At 48.9% G+C, this 19,841-nt stretch overlaps 1 protein-coding gene across 10 annotated transcripts in view; it reads left to right on the plus strand.

The window, feature by feature from the left end:
• Positions 1-347: 347 nt before the first annotated feature.
• MBNL2 (muscleblind-like splicing regulator 2) overlaps positions 348-19,841 on the plus strand; it is a 107,901-nt gene continuing 88,407 nt past the window's right edge. For 3 of the 10 annotated variants that reach the window (XR_001482966.1, XR_001482968.1, XR_001482969.1), the window contains exon 1: positions 16,291-16,455. The gene's annotated coding sequence lies outside the window, so the exon portion shown is untranslated. Of the gene's footprint in view, positions 682-16,290; positions 16,456-19,841 lie in introns of those variants that run through there. The other 7 variants (XM_015427302.1, XM_015427305.1, XM_015427307.1 and 4 more) reach the window with 4 other exon arrangements.

A 19,841-nucleotide genomic window follows, 5' to 3' on the forward strand; every position in this document is an offset into this window, starting at 1 on the left:
GACCTGCTGGGGGGGGGGTGGGGGGGGGGAGGCGGCTCCGCTGCCGTGTCGGGGGGGCTGCCGCCGGTGCCGCCGCGCTCGGGGCTGAGCGGGACCTGCTGGGGGTGGGGTGGGTGGGGGGAGGCGGCTCCGCTGCCGTGTCGGGGGGTCTGCCGCCGGTGCCGCCGCGCGAGAGGGGCGCGCTGGCGCGGCGCGTCACGGCGGTGGCGGAGGCGAGCGGCGTTGCCAGGCGTCCTGTTTACCCTCCAGACGCGGCTTTCGCATTGGCGGGTCGTGCCGCTGCCGGCCTGGGAGGGGACGGGGAGGGAACACTTCGCGCCCAGGGGGCCGCCGCCGCCGCCGCCTTTAACCCCTCCCTCGCCAGCGGAGGGACGCCTCCATTGGGGAGAGCGGTGCAGAGAATTGAGGGGACCGGAGCCGGGGAGCGAGAGCGCACTCCCGTGGGAACGTGTGGAGGGGGGCGCCGCGCGGCTCGCTTGGGGCGAGGAGGGTCAGGGGAGAGACCAGCAGCCCCCCCCGTTCCCCCCAGCAAGGCTTCTGGAACGAGGGCAGCCGGCTGGCGCTCTTCTCTCCCCTCCGCTCGGCTGGGTCGGTCGGTCGGTCCCCGAGAACACCCAGCGCTTCTGGAGAGGGAAGCGGCTGTGGCCGAACCTTGAGCCGCCTCGTCTTCCCTGCAATAAGGTGCGGCTCTGAAGCCTACCCGGGACACGGAAAGCCGGGAGGGGGGGGGGGCAATGATTCCCGTAGCGCAGTGCCCAAGAACGTGTGAATCCAGCCCCCAGGCGTTTAAACCGCTTTCCGGGTTTAGTTTGAGGGAGGCTGGGTTGTTGAGGTCAGTTTTTAAAAAACAACAGATTACACGCTTTGGGGTGTCATGGGGAAGGGAAGTGGCTTGCTTGCTTGCTTTGCCTGTAAAGGGTAGGACAGCTTCACGTGCTCCTTGGAACGCTAGAACGAAAAGCGACCTGCTCCCTATTAGGTCTGGTTCAGTGCTGATGCGTAGTTTTGTTAACTCAGCAGTTTGGCGACCTGACCTGCTGGGGCTTTTGGTCCACTGCAGCACAGAGCAGAGCAGAGTTTTTCGAACAAGGGGAAAAAACTTGCCCGTAAGGTATGCCATCCTCTGTATTCCTTTAAAACTCCCCCCTCCCCATTTCTGCAGCTCCAGCTGGCTAGTAAATTGGTGCAAAAAGCAGCGCTTGGGAACTGGATGGTTCCTGAAGTGGTTTGCCGATCGATATTAAATATGGAGGCAGACCCTAGGTGTCATTCGTCCCATCTGCTGTTAGTGATCCTGGGCAAAACTATTTTGAAAGGGGAAAAGGGCTGATTAAACTGCAACATGTGAGGCAAAGGAGTCACATTGAAAACAGGTTTTCTCAAGGAGGCTGCAGGGAGAGTGGACAGTTTTTCAGATGCTCAGGACTGTCCTATGCAGTTACATTTATTTCAATGGTCTTCGGGTAGACTAGATGTGGCCCAAGTTCAGATCCGCACTCTGGGTGACCTTGGGCCAGTCACCCAGTCTCAGCCTAACCTACCTCACAGGGTTATTGTTGTGGGGCTAAAGTGGATGAGAGCAATGTAAGCCATTTTGGGTCCTCTTTGGGCAGAAAGATTGGGTATAAGTGAAGTAAATAGAGAAAAGAACGGTATAGAATTGCACTGATATTATACTACTAAAAACTGTTGTATTAAGTTTGCAGAAACAGAGTTTTGGCTGCTGCCCCATTTATTTTTTATTTTAATTAGTCTGTACCGTGCCTTTCTCCCCCAGTGAGGGCCCGAAGCCGCTTACATTGTTCTTCTCTCCTCCATTTTATTCTCACAAATTCCTCCATTTTATTCTCACAAAAGTCCTGTGAAGTAGGTTAGGCTGAGAGATTGTGACTGATCCAAGGTCACCCAGTGAGCTTCCATGGCACGCGTGGTGGTTTGAACCTGGGTCTACCAGATCCACTACACCACAATGGCTCTCCACGCTAGTCTGCAGGTCTTGGGCCCCAGCGTTGATGTAGTCAAGCACAGCAGAGTCGCCGGCAACTAATGAATGGCCTGAGACAAGGAGAGGCAGATGTGCTTTGTCGTGTGTGTTGCGAAACTCGATGCACCCCATCTAAACCTGTGTGTTGTGGGTGATGGTTGTGTTGCGTTTACATCCAGTCTGCATGATGGTTCCCCCGGTACAACAAGAAGGTATGTAAGTGGGTGTCCATATAGGCGGAAGCATGTTTCACTGACTGTATCCCCTTTGCTGAGTTGGGCAAAAGGGTGCCATCTTGTCCCTTCTGAACAACAAACCTCTCACTGATGTGACTAGAACAAGATTGCTGCCTTTGTGAGATTGTTAAACAAAAATGACCAGACTTTTTTTCCATTTCAGTTGTCAACACGCGAAACAAACTTTTGCATGTTACTTTAAAAGACTCTGTGTGACCATTTTAAAACTTGATACAAGTTCAGCTGCTAAACTGCGATTCTGTGCAGATATAATGTAGGCCAGAATGGGAGCCCTGGAATTGGTGTTACGATGTGAGACAGACATGATCCAAACTGCTGAGCAGCTGGTGGTTACTTAATACCACTGAAATTAAGTCCCATTGAATTGAGCTGAACATACTTCAGTCTGTATTCTGCATCCCTTATGTACTTTTACCTGGGAATACATCCAATAGAACTCGGGGACTTGCTGCTGAATAAATAGGCAAAGGATTTGAACTGTCAGCCATAAGCCTAAATGTGATAATACTCTCTGGGACATTTCAGTGTGCTTTTGGGAAATCCCATGGCATTCAGTGGGATGAAAATAATAGATGGATTGCAACTTAAAATGTACAAAAATAAGTGAATTTGGTGGCCATGACGTCAGTTAATTTAAGATGACTCAGCTCGTCCAGTTTTGTAGAATGAAAATGTAGTGCTCAACATGGAGTTGAATGCAGTATTTTAAATGTCATCTTACACAGTGGGGAGAAAGTGCTTTGTCAACAGCAGCAGGGGAGGACTGTGGCCTTCCTGGAGGCATCTGTTCGGCCGCTGTGGGGAACGGGATGCTGGAATAGGTAGATCCCTTGATCTGATCTGGCAGGGATCTTCTTACATTCCTAGCTTAGTAGGTTTACTATTCTTGCACACATTCCCAGGTTTCCCATTGAATTTTTAAAACCACAAACACACCCTATTAGCTGGCAGAAGAAAATGTCCAGTGAGGAAGATCCAGCACCAATCAGGTTCTCTCCACACACGTTAACATTTTCCTTTGTGGGCATCTGTGAATGACAGATGTGCCAGATGCTCAAGGGAAGAGGGCCCCCCCATGTCAAAGAATCTTGGTTCTTGGATGGGAAACCACCCAGGAGCAGTGAGGCTGCCGTGCAGAGGAAGGCAATGGCAAACCACCTCTGCTCATCTCTTGCCCCGAAAACCCCACGTGGTGGAACTTCATGGGACTGTCTTGGGTTGGTTGCGACTGGATCCCTTTACCTTATTTAAGAATCTATCTCTGATAGCCAACTTGTCCCCTCCGTGCGGATATCTAAATCCACACATCAAGGGCACTTGGGGGGCAGGGAGATTTTTCTGCACACTTGGAGCAGTCTCCAGGTGTGCAGAAAAATCTAAAAAGTTGGTGAAAATACGGGGGATACTTAAATCCTCCAAAAAGTAAAAGAGCGTTCCCTGCGCATGTGCAGAGAACGCTCTGGCCATTGGGGGGCAGACTCGGCGGCCCTGGCGGCTGGGAGCCGCTCAGGCCGAGGCGGGCCCGGCGGTTGGGAGCCGCTCAGGCCGCACCACTGGAGCTGGGGGGAAGGCTCGGCGGGCCCGCACGGCTCACTGCCATGGCAAGGAAGGCAGAGGAGAAGGATTGGCAGGCCTGGCGGCTGGGAGTCGTGTGGGCCTCACCGTCGGTGCAGGGGGGGTTGGCGGGAGAAGGATCAGCGGGCCCGAGCCTTACCATTGGTGCAGCAGGGGGAGCGGGGGAGAAGGCTCACCTGTGGCTGCTTCCTCCTCCACGTGGAGCTCCCCCCCCCGCGAATATCATGGGTCCCCCCTTCCATATCTGATCCTAACAGCATTACTCAGAAATGCCCCATTGTTTTCAGTAGGATTTGCTCGTGTGTAGTAAGGTTGAAATGTGCACGATGAAACAAGAGGCCCATGTCAGTCTTGCACATTACCCCCTTTTTATTTAATAAATAAATACTTCATATTAATAATATGTTACATCCTCAGGCTGAGAGTGAAGTTTGGACATTCAAACTGACACCTGGATGTCAGTCTGAAGAGGCTGGAAACCCCTCATAGTGTTAGTATCCCATTTCCAAATGCTGTTTCCTTAGAACCCTGTGCTCCGCACACCCTCGGAAACAGGTTCTCTGATAATTAGATGCTGTTTGGTGAGAGCCCAAACCTGACTCCCGAACGTAGAGGAGATAGTATTGGCAAAACGTGTACTGTTATCTTCTGGGGGCACAGATCTCACAGAACGGTGAGAGTCAGTTTGGTGTAGTGGTTAGGAGCGCGGACTCTAATCTGGGAGAACTGGGATGGATTCCCCACTGCTCCACAGGCAGCTGCTGGTGTGATCTTGGGTCACTTACAAGTTGTTTCAGAGCTGTTCTCTCACCAGCAGTTCTCTCAAGAGTTCTCTCAGCCCCACCTACCCCACAGGGTGTCTGTTGTGCGGAGGGAAAGGAGATTGTAAACTGCTCTGAGACTCCTTTGGGTAGTGAAGGGCGGGGTATAAATCCAACCTCTTCTTTATCCTACCGCAAGAGGCATTTGGCACCTAGTGGAATCGGCACCATACTGTGATTTAGGTACCGTGCCATAGGTATGACAGTGGTGATGAAGGGGGTTGGGGGGGGGGAGGCTGCTGTCAAAATGCCATTCAGCAGAGCTGTTTCAGGTGGTCACAAAGCTATGCAGATAGTCTCAGAGGGTAGCCGTGTTGGTCTGCGGTAGAACAGTTGAATTTGAGTCCAGTAGCACCTTAGAGACCAACAAGCGTTTTGGGGTATAAAATTTCAAGATTCAAAGCTCTTTTTCGTTAGACATAGTAGAGTCTACATTTCTGCTACAACTGATCCCAGCGCTCCTGTATTGGCTTCCTGTGTACTTATCCTTGCACAGAATCACAGTTTAGCAGCTGAATGTGTATCGGATTCTAAAATGGTCACACAGAGTCTTTAAAAAAACATATAAAAGTTTGTTTCACGTGCTGACAATTGCAACTGAAGGGGGGGAAATCTAAATCTCTACTGTGCTGTGACGAAGGAAACTTTGACTATTGAAAGCTTAGACCTCCGAGAGACCTGTCGATTTCTCAGGTTCTACAGGAGGAAAAAAGGAGCTGCGGTGGCTCAAGTGGTTAAGACGCTGAACTGCAGGCTGTGGAAGGTCGGTAGTCCAGCAGTTCGAGACCTGGGTGCCGCATGACGGAGTGAGCTCCCATCTATGGCCCCAACTCCTGCCAACCTAGCAGTTCGAAAGCAAGAAATTGCAAGTAGATAAATAGGTACCACTTCGGTGGGAAGGTAACAGCGTTCCGTGCGCCTTGGTGTTTAGTCATGCCGGCCACATGACCATGGAAACGTCTTCGGACAGCGCTGGCTCATCGGCTTGGAAACAGAGATGAGCACCGCAACCCTAGAGTTGGACTCGACTGGCTTTCGAGCAAGGGAACCTTTACCTTTTTACAGGAGGCAAAGTTATGCAGAGCTTGTCTTTTTCAGCACACTGTGATGAATGTCCAACTGTTTCACCGTCAGACGCGTGTATCTCATTGGACTGATGGTTGGAAGGAGGGACAGAACACTGTCTTGGGATTTAGCCCCAGGGGAACTCACTGAGACTTACTCTGTAATGGATCGGTGTGGGATTGGAGACCGAGGCCTGGGCAGGCCCTGCAGGGACACTGCTCTTGGCTGTTTGCGCTGTATCAGTGTTTACCAACAACAGTGATATCTCTGTTCTGCCTCAATGAAAACTAGCGGACTTAAGACTTCTGCTGGAAATAGCCTTGCTGCAGGGAGAGAGACAGATGACTCTTTAAATTTTTAGTTGATTGTTTGGGCATGGAAGAGGATGCGGCCTTTGAGGAAAAACATAAGAACCTGAGGGAGAAACACGTTCCAGTGGGATAGTGCTCAAAATAGTTCAGGAATGTAAGGGAGAGACTGGTGATGTGACTACCCCTGAAGCAAACAGGAACCATCCACGGCGAGTGAGTGATAGTCCTACAGGACAACGGCAAAGAAGGTGCAGCAGCTACACACGTTGGAAGCAGTGTTCCCTCTAAGCTGAGTTAGTGTGAGCTAGCTCACAGAATTTTAGCCTCCAGCTCACAGATTTTTGTCTTAGCTCAGGGAGGATGACTCCACAGCAAGCTAATTTATGCAGTAGCCAAATCATTTGCTCACAACTTTAATGCCAGCAGCTCACAAAGTAGAAATTTTGCTCACAAGACTCCACAACTTAGAGGGATCATTGCAGGAACCAACTAACGGAGTTGCAGTGCAGTCCTAACCAGAGTTAGACCATTCCAAGCCCTTTGACATCAGTGGTCTTGGATGGGTGTGAATCTGTTTGGGATTGCTAGATTCGAGTCCAGTAGCACCTGAAGAGACCCATCAGATTTTTGGGATGTAAGAGAAGAGGAGGAGATTGGATTTATACCCCACCCTTCATTACCAAAGGAGTCTCAGAGCAGCTTACCATCTCCTTTCCCTTCCCCTCCCCACAACAGACACCCTGTGAGGTAGGTGGGGCTGAGAGAGCTCTGAGAGAACTGTCCTTGAGAGAACAGCTCTGAGAGAACTTGTGACTGACCTGAGGTCACACCAGCAGCTGCATGTGGAGCCGTGGAGAATCAAACCCGGTTCTCCCAGATTAGAGTCCACGCTCCTAACCACGACAGGAAGCGTGGTTGCTGGGCCTTTGATTATATTTCTTTTCAGGATGACAAAGAGCTGGGTGTCACACACAAAACTGCCTTATACTGAATCAGTTCTTTGGTCTCTCAAGGTTATTATTGTCTACTCAGACTGGCAGCGGCTCTCCAGGGTCTCAGACGGAGGTCTTTCACCTACTGCTTGGTCCTTTTAACTGGAGATGCCAGGGATTGAACCTGGGACCTTCTGCATGCCGAACAGATGCTCTACCACTAAGCCACCGCCCCTCCCCTGCTGCCCCTCTGGATATTAGCTAGTCTAGTTTTCCAACAGGTAGGAGTGATGTTATTCCTGTGCTTGGGAGTTCGACCAATAATTTTCACTGTGGTTTAATATATTTAATTATATAAACGTCCTGTTGGACACTTTTGAATACTTCATGCATGAAATCTGTCAGGGAAACAATAGATGGTGCTGATGATGCCCTGAGACATTCGCTAAGAGCAGTAGCCGTTCTTATCCAACATTTATTTATTTATTTTATTATATTTCTATCCTGCCCTCCCCCGCAAGCATGCTCAGGGTGGGTTACAGCAGAATAAAGCAGTTAAAACATCCCAGTATACTTATAATTATAACCAGTAGGCCCCAATAACACAATCCACAAGATGGCAATTACAATTCCACAGGATAACCTACACGAATCCTGCATGTGTGCCCAAGATGGAGCAGAGTGTCATGCAAGTATACACAACTACCATCAACAGCACAGTTGAATTAGTGGAAGCCCCGAAAAATGAGTGAGGCAAGGTGGAGCAGGGTGAAGCAGGGGAGGCCGATGAAATTTGGTCACCCGCGGCCTCAACCAAAGGCTCGGCGGAACAACTCCCATTTTACAGGCCCTGAGGAAATGTAATGAGTCCCGTAGGGCCCTGTTCTCACTTGGCTGTTCCACCAGACCAGGGCCAGAGCTGAGCTGAAAAAGCTCTGGACCTGGTTGAGGCTAACGTATGTCTTTTCGCCTGGGAATCGCCAGGAGATGGTGTTCTGAGGAGCATAATGCTGTTCTGGGGATGTATCGGGTGAGACGGTCCTGCATATATGTTTAGGGATGCCAGTCTCCAGGTGGGGTGGGGATCCCCCAATTTTGGGGGCTCCTGCCTGCCAGCTAGCTAGCGGGGGAACCCCGCCCCCAAGAGCAACCACTCATGGCCACCCCCTCCCTCCCCTCCTGCGAGATTTAAAGGGCCCTCCAGCTGATTGATGAGAGCACGTGGCCCAACAATCAGCTGGAGGGCCCTTTAAATCTTTCAGGAGAGAAGGGAGAGGGGGCGGCTGCTGGCTGCACATCTGAACTCCAAGCAGCGCATCTGCCACTGGAGTTCAAGCGCACATGGCCCCCGATCCTCAAAAAGCATTTAAAGGGTCCTTTTAAATGCCTTTTGAGGAGTGGGGGCCTCACGTGCCTGAATCCCAAGCAGCAAATCCGTCGCTTGGAGTTCAGGGGCGCACAGCCTCGCTCTCAAAAGGGACCCTTTAAATTCTTCTTGAGAGAGGGGGTGCATGCACCTGAATTCAAAGTGGTGAATTTGCCTCTTGGGATTCAGGTGCATCCCCACCCCCTCCAGAAAGGCCCCCCCCCTGAGTCCCCCGTTGGGGAGGAGGTGGGACCTGGCAGCCCTAGATACGTTGGTTCCAGACTGCACAGGGCTTTGCAGGTTAGTAACATAACCTTGTACCTGATCTGGTACTCGGTAGCCGATGCAGCTGGCAGAGCACTGGTTTTATATGAGCTCTCAGTGGTGTTCCCGTTAGAGAACGCGCCACTGCATTTTGAACCAGCTGAAGTTTCCAGGTCATATTCAATGGCAGCCCTGCATAGAAGAAAAGGAAGAGACTGGATTTATACCCCGCCCTTCACTACCCAAAGGAGTCTCAGAGCGGCTTACAAACTCCTTTCCCTTCCCCTCCCCACAACAGACACCCTGTGAGGTAGGTGGGGCTGAGAGAGCTCTGACAGAAACTGCTCTTTTTTCAAGAACAGCTCTTATAAGAACTATGGCTTGCCCAAGGTGATCCAGCCAGGTGCAAATGGAGGAGTGGGGAATCAAACCCGGTTCTCCCAGGTTAGAGTCAACGCACTTAACCACTACACCGAACACCATAGAGTGAGTTATAATAGTCTAACCTGGATGTGACCATTGCATGGATCACTGTGGGGGGAAGTAGTTGCCTGAGCAGCTGGAGATGGTAAAAAGCTGATCTTGCAACATTCATGACTTGGGCCTTCATTGAAAGTGAGGCATCCAAAATTATGCCCAGACTCCTCACCGTTGGTGTTGGCATCAAGAATACCTTGCTGACTTCCGGTTTTGGCAACTCGCAGGCGGGGGTGCTCCATCGCAGCTCTGATGTGAGCGCCCCACAAACGTGCCGATGGGGGGACCACCTGGAGGGGGGTCGCAGCCTGGGGCGCGAGAGGTGCCTCTTCCAAGGCGGAAGCCAAAGGATTGAGGCACCTTTTTGCCCTGATAGGCCCCCGCAGCACAGAGCCACCATGGCATCTAGAGGTGCACACCGGACAGAGCGCACAAGGATCCCAAGGAATGATCTTCTCTACATGCGCAACGAACCAAAGTACAAACGTGAGTGAAGCCATGACCCAGCAAACCACCGATAAAACACTAGCAGTAAAGCCGTCCCAAAGCCCCAGACAAGTGGAAGGGGAAGGGGAATGCCCGATCCCGAAAAGACTGAATTTAAAGGGGGAGGCTGAAAGGGCAGCTTGAAGGAAGCGGATTGAGATGAAGTATGCTGCGGACTAGCAAGAAAGCAATAAATCATCAGACTCACAGAGAACTTTTGGACTTTCCTCTTGTATAAACAATGATGCAGCGAGCAGAAAAAATGGCGCTGAAAGCGAAACTTATAACAGGAACGACCAGCACATCATCGCTAGCTACCAGACTGGAAGCAAGTACAGACTTTCCCAAACTGATTGCCGCAGCTTTACGCCCTCTACTGGATCAGATGACCAACCTTGGCGACAGGCTGGATATGTTGCAAAAGGATCTCAAAATTTCAGCGAGAAAGAAATAAAGCGGATGTTCTTGAAGCAATAACAGGAAGCGGAAGCCGAGCCAGCTGAGGCACTACTAGTTGTTGTTGCTGCACTCACCGCTGAAATGGCCGTCAACCCAGTGTTCGAGGCATTCGAACCAGGAACAGAAGACTGGGACTTGTACCTGTCCAGGTTTGAGTTCCACTTGCAAGCCAACCAGATCATAGACGAGGCACAGAAGAAGGCAACACTGCTCAGCTCATGTGGCAAAACCGTTTTCGATGTCGCCCGGTCCCTGGTTGCGCCGACCGATATCCAGACAGCGACCTTGAAGGTCATCACGGACAAGTTGAAGGCTCATTTCTTGCCACAGCTGTCCCAAATAGTTTGTCGACACGCGTCTACAAGCAAAGCCAGGGCCCAACCGAGTCCATCGCTGAGTACGTGACCGCCCTGCGGAAGGCAGCCCGGCCCTGCAACTGTGCCAACCTTGAAGAAGCATTACTCGACCGTCTCGTATGCGGCCTTCGTGACAAGAGGCTTCAACAACGCTTGTTCACAAAGACTGTGATCACCTATGAAGTGGCCTATGCGGAGGCTGTCACTGCCAAAGCGGCCGAGAGGTCGATGCGAGAGGTCCGTCAGCTTCATGTCCAGGCTGGGAAGGACCAGGCTGTACACCACCAATTGACCAGCGGTTCTGAGGGAGAGACAGAGGACGTCCCACTGCACACAATCGACACTTCAGAAGCGGACTCCACTGAAACCTGCACCACGGCGCACTTACGCCGGCTGCGGCACCAGTCACAAGCGAGACCTCTGTTGGGCGTGAGATGTCATCTGTCGTGCCTGCGGGAAACAAGGTCATCTGGCCAGGGTCTGCCGGGCCAAGAAGAAATCGCCACCATCATCTCCTACTGCAAGGCCTAAGGTTCAAGGCACTGAAAGCACACGGTCTGCCGACTGCCACCGGACCGACTCCTGCAGCTGCACAGCACAGCACAGTCCTGAACACCAGAGCAGGCGTCAGCAGAAAAATCCTGGTCACCGTTCGTCTAGATGAAGTTCCATGCGACATGGAGGTTGACTCTGGTTCCGTGCTGACCATCATCTCATCACAGACGTGGCAACGTTTGTTCCCGCGAAGGAGCCACCGTCGCCTGACTCCGTCCACGGCGCACCTTTCCAATTTCCAGGGGTGGCGTATTCCACTAGCTGGCCAGGCCAGTTTTGAAGTGGAGTTCAAGGGTCGCAAGGTACAGTTGTCCCTCTTGGTTGCTGAGGGTGACCGGGCCAGTTTGCTGGGCCTGGATTGGTTCAACCCACTTGGTATCGCTGTAACAGGTGTAAACAAGGTGTGTGCGAATAAAGGGAATTGCATTTATGAAGAGTTTCCAGAGGTTTTTGGTGGAGGGCTGTGCGGTTTGACCTGGATCCCTCTATGTTGCCAATCCGCCTAAGGTATAGAAAGGTTCCAATAGCCATGAAGGCTAAAATAGAGGTGGAATTGGACAAGCTCATAGCCCAAGGTATTCTCAAACCTGTACCGTATGGTAAATGGGAGACCCCGACTGTAACACCGGTTAAATCTGATGGAACTGTGCGTATATGTGCCGATTACAAGTGTACGATCAATAAGGCTTTGCAACAACATTCTTACCCGGTACCTGTGATCAGCCATGTGTTGGCATCCCTGGGGGGAGGAAAGGTATTTCCAAAACTTGATCTGGCACAGGCTTATCTGCAGTTCCCTGTGGACTCGCAAGCTGCTGAAGCCCAAATGATCATAATTCATAGAGGTGCTTTCCGGGTAAATCGGTTACAGTTTGGGGTAAATGTCACCCCTGGTATATTCCAAGGACTTATGGAGGGTCTCCTACAAGGGTTGCCAGGAGCAGTCCCATATTTCGCGCAAGCTGCTGAAGCCCAAACGATCGTAACTCACAGAGGTGCTTTCCGGGTAAATCGGTTACAGTTTGGGGTAAATGTCGCCCCTGGTATATTTCAAGGTCTTATGGAGGGTCTCCTACGAGGGTTGCTGGGAGTAGTCCCGTATTTTGATGACGTGCTTATCGCTGGGTCAAACGAAACTGAATTGCTGAACCACCTCAGGGCTGTATTAGAACAGTTCAAAGCAGCGGGTCTCAAGGTAAAGAGATCAAAATGTGATATTGGGGTATCGCAAGTGGAATTCCTAGGATTCCTAATAGATGAACAGGGGGTTCACCTGACTGCAGATAAAGTGTCGGCTATTCAAAACGCGCCCCAGCCAACCTCAAAGAAAGAGCTGCAATCATTTCTTGGTATATTAAACTTTTACCACTCGTTCCTGCCTCAGAAGGCCTCAGTAGCTGAGCCTTTGCATGCGTTACTGCACAAGGGGGCAAAATGGGAGTGGGGAGAGAAGCAACAGAAGGCGTTTGTATCGGTAAAAGGACTGTTATCGTCAAATGCTGTGCTGACTCACTACGATGAGTCCAAACTGTTGGTTTTGGCGGCCAATGGGGTTGGCGCGGTTTTGAGCCACGTCATGGAGGATGGGCGAGAGGCACCAATCGCCTATTATTCGCGGTCTCTAATGGCTGCAGAGAAAAACTATGCCCAGATCGACAAGGAGGGCCTAGCGTTGGTGGCAGGAATTTAAAAATTCCATGACTTTGTATATGGCCGCCGGTTCCTCCTTGTTACCAACCACAAACCGCTGCTGGAACTTTTTGCTCCTGACCGCCAAATGCCTCATGTCATGTCGCCCCGCATGTTGCGCTGGGCTGTGTTTCTCTCCGCGTATGATTTCGACCTGGAACATCGGCCTGGCAAGGCAGTCGGACATGCGGACGCTCTAAGCCGCTGCCCTCTGCCACAAACTGACTCTGACCCTGCTCCCGCATATGATGTGATGGCTATTGACGAACTGCCTCAGCCTCTGGTCCACTCATCGGACATTGCCGCTGTGTCGGCTAAGGACTCTACCCTCTCCCGAGTCCTTAACTCGGTTTGGAGGGGGTGGCCAGCAGGTCGAGTGGAACCAGAGTTTTGGCCTTACCACTCAAGGCAAACAGAACTCTCAGTTAACTAAGGTTGTTTGTTGTGGGGGAACCAGGTGGTGGTGCCGCCCAAGCTAAGGGCAAGAGTCTTGGAAGCTCTACACGATGGCCATCCAGGCATAGTCCACATGAAAGCTCTGGCAAGAAGCTATGTCTGGTGGCCCAAGTTAGATGCTGACATCGAGGACTGGGTCCGGCACTGTATGACTTGCCAGCAATCAGGACCTGACCCGCATCAAGCCCTGGTCCAACACTGGGAAAGCACTAGCAAGCCTTGGTCTCGCTTACATATTGATTTTGCTGGGCAATTTCAAGGCCAAATGTTTTTAATTTTGGTTGATTCTTTCTGCAAATGGCTTGAGGTTACTCATATGAAGTCTACAACGTCGCAGGCTGTAATTAATGTGTTGTGCCGGGTCTTTTCCACCCACGGGCTACCGGACGTGTTAGTGTCCGATAACAGGCCCCAATTTACCTCAGGAGACTTTGTAAAGTTTCTGGGGGACAATGTAATTAAACATATACTGTCTGCGCCGTTCCATCCAGCCACAAATGGGCAAGCCGAACGGATGGTTCGGACAACTAAGGAGGCACTTAAGAAGTTGGGGACTGGGGGCCTCTTTCCTCCTGAGGCAACATATCACTCCCTGTACAGCAACTGGGAGGAGCCCAGCAGAGCTCCTTATGGGTCATAGGTGTACAACCCTTCTGGACAGGCTCCATCCGGACCTGACAGAAACTCAGCCCCCCAGAACAGAGGTCCTGGAAAGCCCGCGCATTTTCAAACCTAACAACAAGGTTTTCACGCACATTTACGGAGAGGGTCACTTATGGCTTCCCGCCATTATCTGTGATGTTCTGGGTTCCCGTATGTATGTGGTGCAGCTAGCAGATGGCAGGAAATTGCGGCGCCACATAGATCAGCTCAGGCAGAGGTGGGCTGACTCCAGTCTCGAGTCCAGCACCAAACCTGACTCGATCCCTCACCCAGAAGGTGAGCAACGAGGGCCTCCAGATGTGAGTGTTGCGGAGCCCCCAATAGAACCTGAGTGTGGGTTACTCCCCACTCAGGACAGTGACACCTCTGAGACAAGCCAGCCAGACTACTGGACAGTTAGCCATCCAGGGCCCCGAAGCCTTAGCACCACCAGAACCTATTCACAGGTCAGGTCGAACAAGGTGTGCCCCTCCCTACTTGAAGGACTACATATGTCTGGGTATTGTTCCATCTTAGGGGGGAGGAATTGTTGTGTCTTTACCATTGACAAGTAATGTTAAGCTTGAAACCTTAGCCAGGATTCTAATCTGGAACAATCTCATTGGCCAATCAAATGTAAGGGACTGTAATGGAGGGAACAAAATGGATTGGTTGTTAGCTATGTAATATGATTGGACCTTAACTATGCAAGGGTGTGGCTACACCAGCCCGGGAGTGTTTAAAAAGGAGCTGTGCTCCACTGTAATTTGTCGTGTGTCGTCTTGTGTGATCTTTGGAGTTCTTAATAAAGCTGATTCACTTGTTACTTACATCGTTGTTGAGTTGCATACTTAACAGAGATGTATCAACAATCTTATATTTCTGTACCATGGATCCTTGTTTCTCTTTATTTTAGGTTCCCTCCCCCTGACCCTGTAGGTTTGTAGTTTAGAAAATAAAAAAATAAACAATAATAATAAAAAAGAATACCTCGCCAAAGGTTGGGAGCTGGATTCTCGCTCTCGCCCCCCCCCCCATGGCTCAGACACAGGACCTCCATCTTAGATGGATTTAGTTTCTGTCAACTCTGCTGCAGCCAACCAGCCACAGTCTACAATGCCCTGGCTAAAATATCTGGGGCGGAGTCCAGATGGCCGTCCATCAACAGATACAGCTGGGTATCATCAGTGTACTGGTGACAACCCAGCCCAAACCCCCGGACCAGCTGGGCGAGGGGGCACATATAGATGTTGAATAACATTGGGGAGAGGACCGCCCCCTGAGAGACATGCATAAAACCATCAGGTAAGATGATAGGAATGGTGCCCAACTCTTTTTCATGTCAGTCAGGGCCATTTCACACAATATGCAAATCCATGTTTGCTAGCAAGTTCTTAGCTGTTTTTTTTGGGGGGGGGTACAGTTTGTTTTCATCAAGCAAATTTTGACAGGATGTACTGGGAGGGGGGGAATGCAAACTCTTGGACTCAAATTGACTGTAGTACATGCTGAGAAGGGCTGTTGTGTGTTTTTAACGTCCTTGCAGTACTGCTTTGAGCATAGGTTAAAGTATATCTCGCATAAATAAAAATAATCTGCATATTCTGAAGGACTCCTTGGCAGTGATTCAAATGTTATACTGGATGGATGGATGGATGGATGGATGGATGGATGGATGGATGGATGGATAGATAGATAGATAGATAGATAGATAGATAGATAGATAGATGTATTTGGATATATATTTCCAGATATACAATAGTGTTCCATACTGAACACCATTTGAAAGCTCATCTCTTACTGGTGCCTATTTCATGCATACTAAATGGGCTCTTAAAAATCTGCTTTGTTTTAAAATTTGGAGAAGAAATAAATGACAGGAGTTGGAAATGTGACCTTTTCGTGGCATTAATTAATGCACGTATACACCGCTCAGGTCGAAATGCAATTGCCACAGCAACTTGTAGCTTGAATTCATCTGAATCATCTTGGGCACCCTTTTCAGAAAGGGACGGTTAGAATATTTTGATAGACTCAATGCATATTAATCTCCCGGCGTCGACAGATAACGTCTGGTTAACTGCAGTCCGTTCAGCCCAGAGTAGACCCATTAGCACCAGTGGGCTGCTTCTGAGAGAAATCACTAGTGTTTTGCATTCGGATCAGTACTGCAGGTTGAAGACGTTGGTTATTTCCCTCAGACTACACCTGCCCTCCTGTGTCTCCTTTAAAAGCTGTCTAAAATATCCCCTCCAGTGAATCAGGGCTTTAGCTTCAGATTGCATCCCCGGTCTTAAATTTCTGGGGTATTTTGTAGGTGTCGTTTTACCTTCCCAGAAAACACCATTTTCCAGGGCGAGGGGGAGATCCCTCTTTCATTGGCATGGACGTATTGTTTTTGTGTACATTTAGGCAAGCCCTACCGCCTTGTCAATCACGGCTTTCCAACCAGTTTAAGACCAGTAGAGCTGCTGAACTTTTGCGTGATTGGTTACAGTGTTCTGGGAGGGATTTCGCTAGAAGGAAGGGCTGCAGTCGCTCACCGACAGAGTTCAGGCTGTCTTTGCTTCATCATCTAAAGGAAAATCCCCAGATCAGGCATACAGTGTTTTCAGTGAGGCGGGAGAAAACAAGCAGTGATAATTGTTCCACAGGAGACTCTATTCGTCACTATGATGCAACCGAAAATACAAGGCTGCTGTTACATTTGGAGGTTTCTGCTGGTGTGATAGAAGTGTCTGATAGACAAAGCTGTACAAGGTAGGTAGGAGGCTGTTTTCTTTTACTGAATGTTTAAAGAGTTTGCTGCAGTGTGCTGCATACCATATGTGTGGCTTGGGGGGGAGTCAAGGAAATGAGATTTCTCCAGTGCACAAAGGATCCTGTGTAGGTGAGCTTGTTTATTGCTTAAGCAAATTTCAGCTCCAAGCGATTTGAATGGCTCTGTCTGTACAGATCACAAAGATGGGTTAAGTCTCCCATTTTAAAAGAGAATACACATATGCAAAAAAATTACGTAAAGGAAAAAAAAAAAGAAGGCAGCGTCTTCTAAAAAGTATTCCTTGTCTAAATAAATCAGAACTTTGTACCTCGGAGGGAAAAATTAATGAACTTTACTGTTAGATATATTGGAAGGGAGATCATGGTATTAGACTATTTTGTCCCATGAGCCTGCTAAATCACTATAAGCTAAATGTGATGGTTTTAGCAAAACTCTGTGGTAATAAAATAAAATAACTGCCAGTTTCTGATATATCTATGTCTAGAAAAGAACGGAGGAAATTATAAATATGTATTACAGAGAATCTCATACTGTGGTCTGTTTGAGAAATCTTTCCCCCCCTTGCCATTTTCAAACTTGGCACCACCCTGGGGCCCTTACATAAAATCAGGGAAGGCTAGGCTAGTAATAGTGACTGCAGATATCTGATCTATATCCATTTTTAATGAGAACACACAGTCAGTACGATAATTTAATGAGCGGGGCTGGCTTTTAAAACGGTGCTTTCGTCATGCTGAAACGTGTTGGCTTAGTTGATAAGAAGTAGTGGCGAGTAACAGAGAAGATTTATGATAAATGCTCTTGTAAGGGGGGGGGAAGCTGCTGTTGGGATGAAAGTTGGACTTAGAAGATGGGAGATTGTAGCTCATTTTGCTGACTCCAGCATTTGTGCCTTGAAATAGAAATTTTATTTTCTTTTTGTCAAAACTTGCCTCCTATGATTCGCCCCCACCCCACCCCATGCACACCTTTCCAAGGTATGCACAGGGTATGTACTGAAAAAATTTTCATCATAAAGAATGAATTGGGCCTGGTTTATGGTGTTTTGTAAATATTTCTTCTACAGGAGGGTCTGGTTTTCTAAGGGGTTCTCTACTGAAGTACCCAATGCTTAAACTGGCAGGATGCTTTCAGGATTGCACTGTAAGTTAGTATTTAAACCTCACTAGAAAAACCAAGCAAGAATAGTGACTTGTTTAGTTTTTAAGGAACACGCTTAAAGAAAGGTTAAGTTGTTTGCACACACTGCAGCATTACTGCAGTTTGCAACAACTTTCTTGGAGCTTGTCTATCTGGAAAGTATCTGTACACACTCACAGATCTTAGCCAATCCAAACTTTTCTGTGCCAGTTAAAATCAGAGTGCATCACATTTACCTGCCCTGTCTTTTGCTTTTTCGGTCATGTAGGGATGGGAATGGGTCTAACAAGTGAATATGTCTCCTTAATGATTGGGAAAGGTGCCTAGAAGGTTACTTTTTATTTTCTTTGTGGCTTTTCTGGTCTAATTTTGTACATCTGGATGATGGCCTCTTTGTAGGCTGTGATGTATTAAAAAAAACAGACCTGCCCATTTAAAAGTAGTAGAACTATATCTATAGCATTTGAGTAGCATCAATGTTATCAGTAATCATATTTTAACTTAAAGGTACCTGGGCATATCTGTTTCGCTAGGAAATAAATATATTTTTGTTTATCAGTCACCATCTGTTAATATGCCCTGCATACTGTGCAATAATTAAAGTGATATCAAGGCCCTGTTTGTAGCTGTGTGTATTAACTACAAGCTCTCTATAACCACAACTCAGTCAAAGCTTTAACAAAAAACCAGTTTGTCGAAGATTTCAACTCCCATATTCAACTTATGCTTATTTTGCACTGTACAATTTCAAATGTTCTTTTTAGGAGATGAGAGCAGGCAAAATATTGGGGGGTGGTGTGGAACGATTTTACTCTTGTTTGGTTTGGGAAGGAATAATCAGTTGGGCTAAACAGGCTTCATAGCAATGGGTGGGAACTGCATTCCTGTGTCGAATGTGCCTCTGTCCTTTTGCTTGAGTTGTCAACAGCTATTTGCTCTGTAAGTAGTTTTGTGCAGTACATCAGTTCTATTATGGGACATTGTCGTCTAGACTGCCTAGAATGGTGGATGGGTGGGCCTGCCCCTAGGCATGAGATGGGGTTAGAACACCTTTGGTGATTTCCGTCACTTTGGTTACCACGCTAGCGATCCTTTCCTAAGGTGTCTTGTTCAACCACAGGAGCAGGGAACACTTTACCTGTAGAGTGCAGGACGAGGCTCGGATGTCTTCATACAAATTCATGCAGTGGGATCCGCCTTCCAAGGAAGACGTGAACTTCTGTATGTACTCCTATAAATCACTTGGATGCCGAGTACTGAAGTAAGACATGCCCATCCTCAACAAGCTCTACATACATTTTTGTTTGCCTTTGTTCATGTGAATGCAGTTCTTATTCTGAGTGGGGATAAGTAGTCAAATATCAGAACTTCAGGCAGGTAGAAGGAAAATGTGATCGTAATATTGAATGTTCCATGTTTCTGATGTATTTGAAAAGGGGTTAGAAATTTGGTGTGTGTGCTGCTTCAGTGCTGTGTAGAGGCTTGGGCCATGCAGTCTAAACTAAGCACTTTTAAAGGTAAAGGTTCCCCTTGCTCGAAAGCCAGTCGAGTCCGACTCTAGGGTTGCGGTGCTCATCTCAGTTTCAAAGCCGAAGAGCCAGCGCTGTCCGAAGACGTTTCCATGGTCATGTGGCCGGCATGACTAAACACCAAGGCGCATGGAATGCTGTTACCTTCCCACCGAAGTGGTACCTATTTATCTACTTGCAATTTCTTGCTTTTGAACTGCTAGGTTGGCAGGAGCTGGAACTAGAGACGGGAGCTCACTCAGTCATGTGGCACCCGGGTCTCGAACTGCTGAACTACTGACCTTCCACAGCCTGCAGTTCAGTGTCTTAACCCTCTGAGCCACCGCAGCTCCTAAGTGGTTTAAGGTTATTTGCAACCAATGATCTCACAGACTTCCTTGGCCCATTCTGAGCCTGCCATGGCGGGGAGGGCAGGGTAGAAAATAAATAAATAAATAAATCTAACATTTGCTCCGCTGTTTTACCAAACCCAAGCTGGACCAGAAATTCCCCTCTGCATTGCATGCCACTTCCACTTTGATTGATTGTTGGATTTTATGGCAATGTCCAGACTGCATGCCACTTTCACTTCATTTGATCTCTGGTTTTATGGTGGCTGTCTGCATAGACTTATGGCCGTTTCATGGCCATTCAGGGGTGACTTTGCAGTCAGTACTGCATTGGCCCGGGGTATTTGAATGTGGTTTTGAGCTGCA

Source organism: Gekko japonicus, unplaced genomic scaffold (assembly GCF_001447785.1).
Source record: "Gekko japonicus isolate JY-2015 unplaced genomic scaffold, Gekko_japonicus_V1.1 scaffold1593, whole genome shotgun sequence".
Lineage (NCBI taxonomy): Eukaryota > Metazoa > Chordata > Lepidosauria > Squamata > Gekkonidae > Gekko > Gekko japonicus.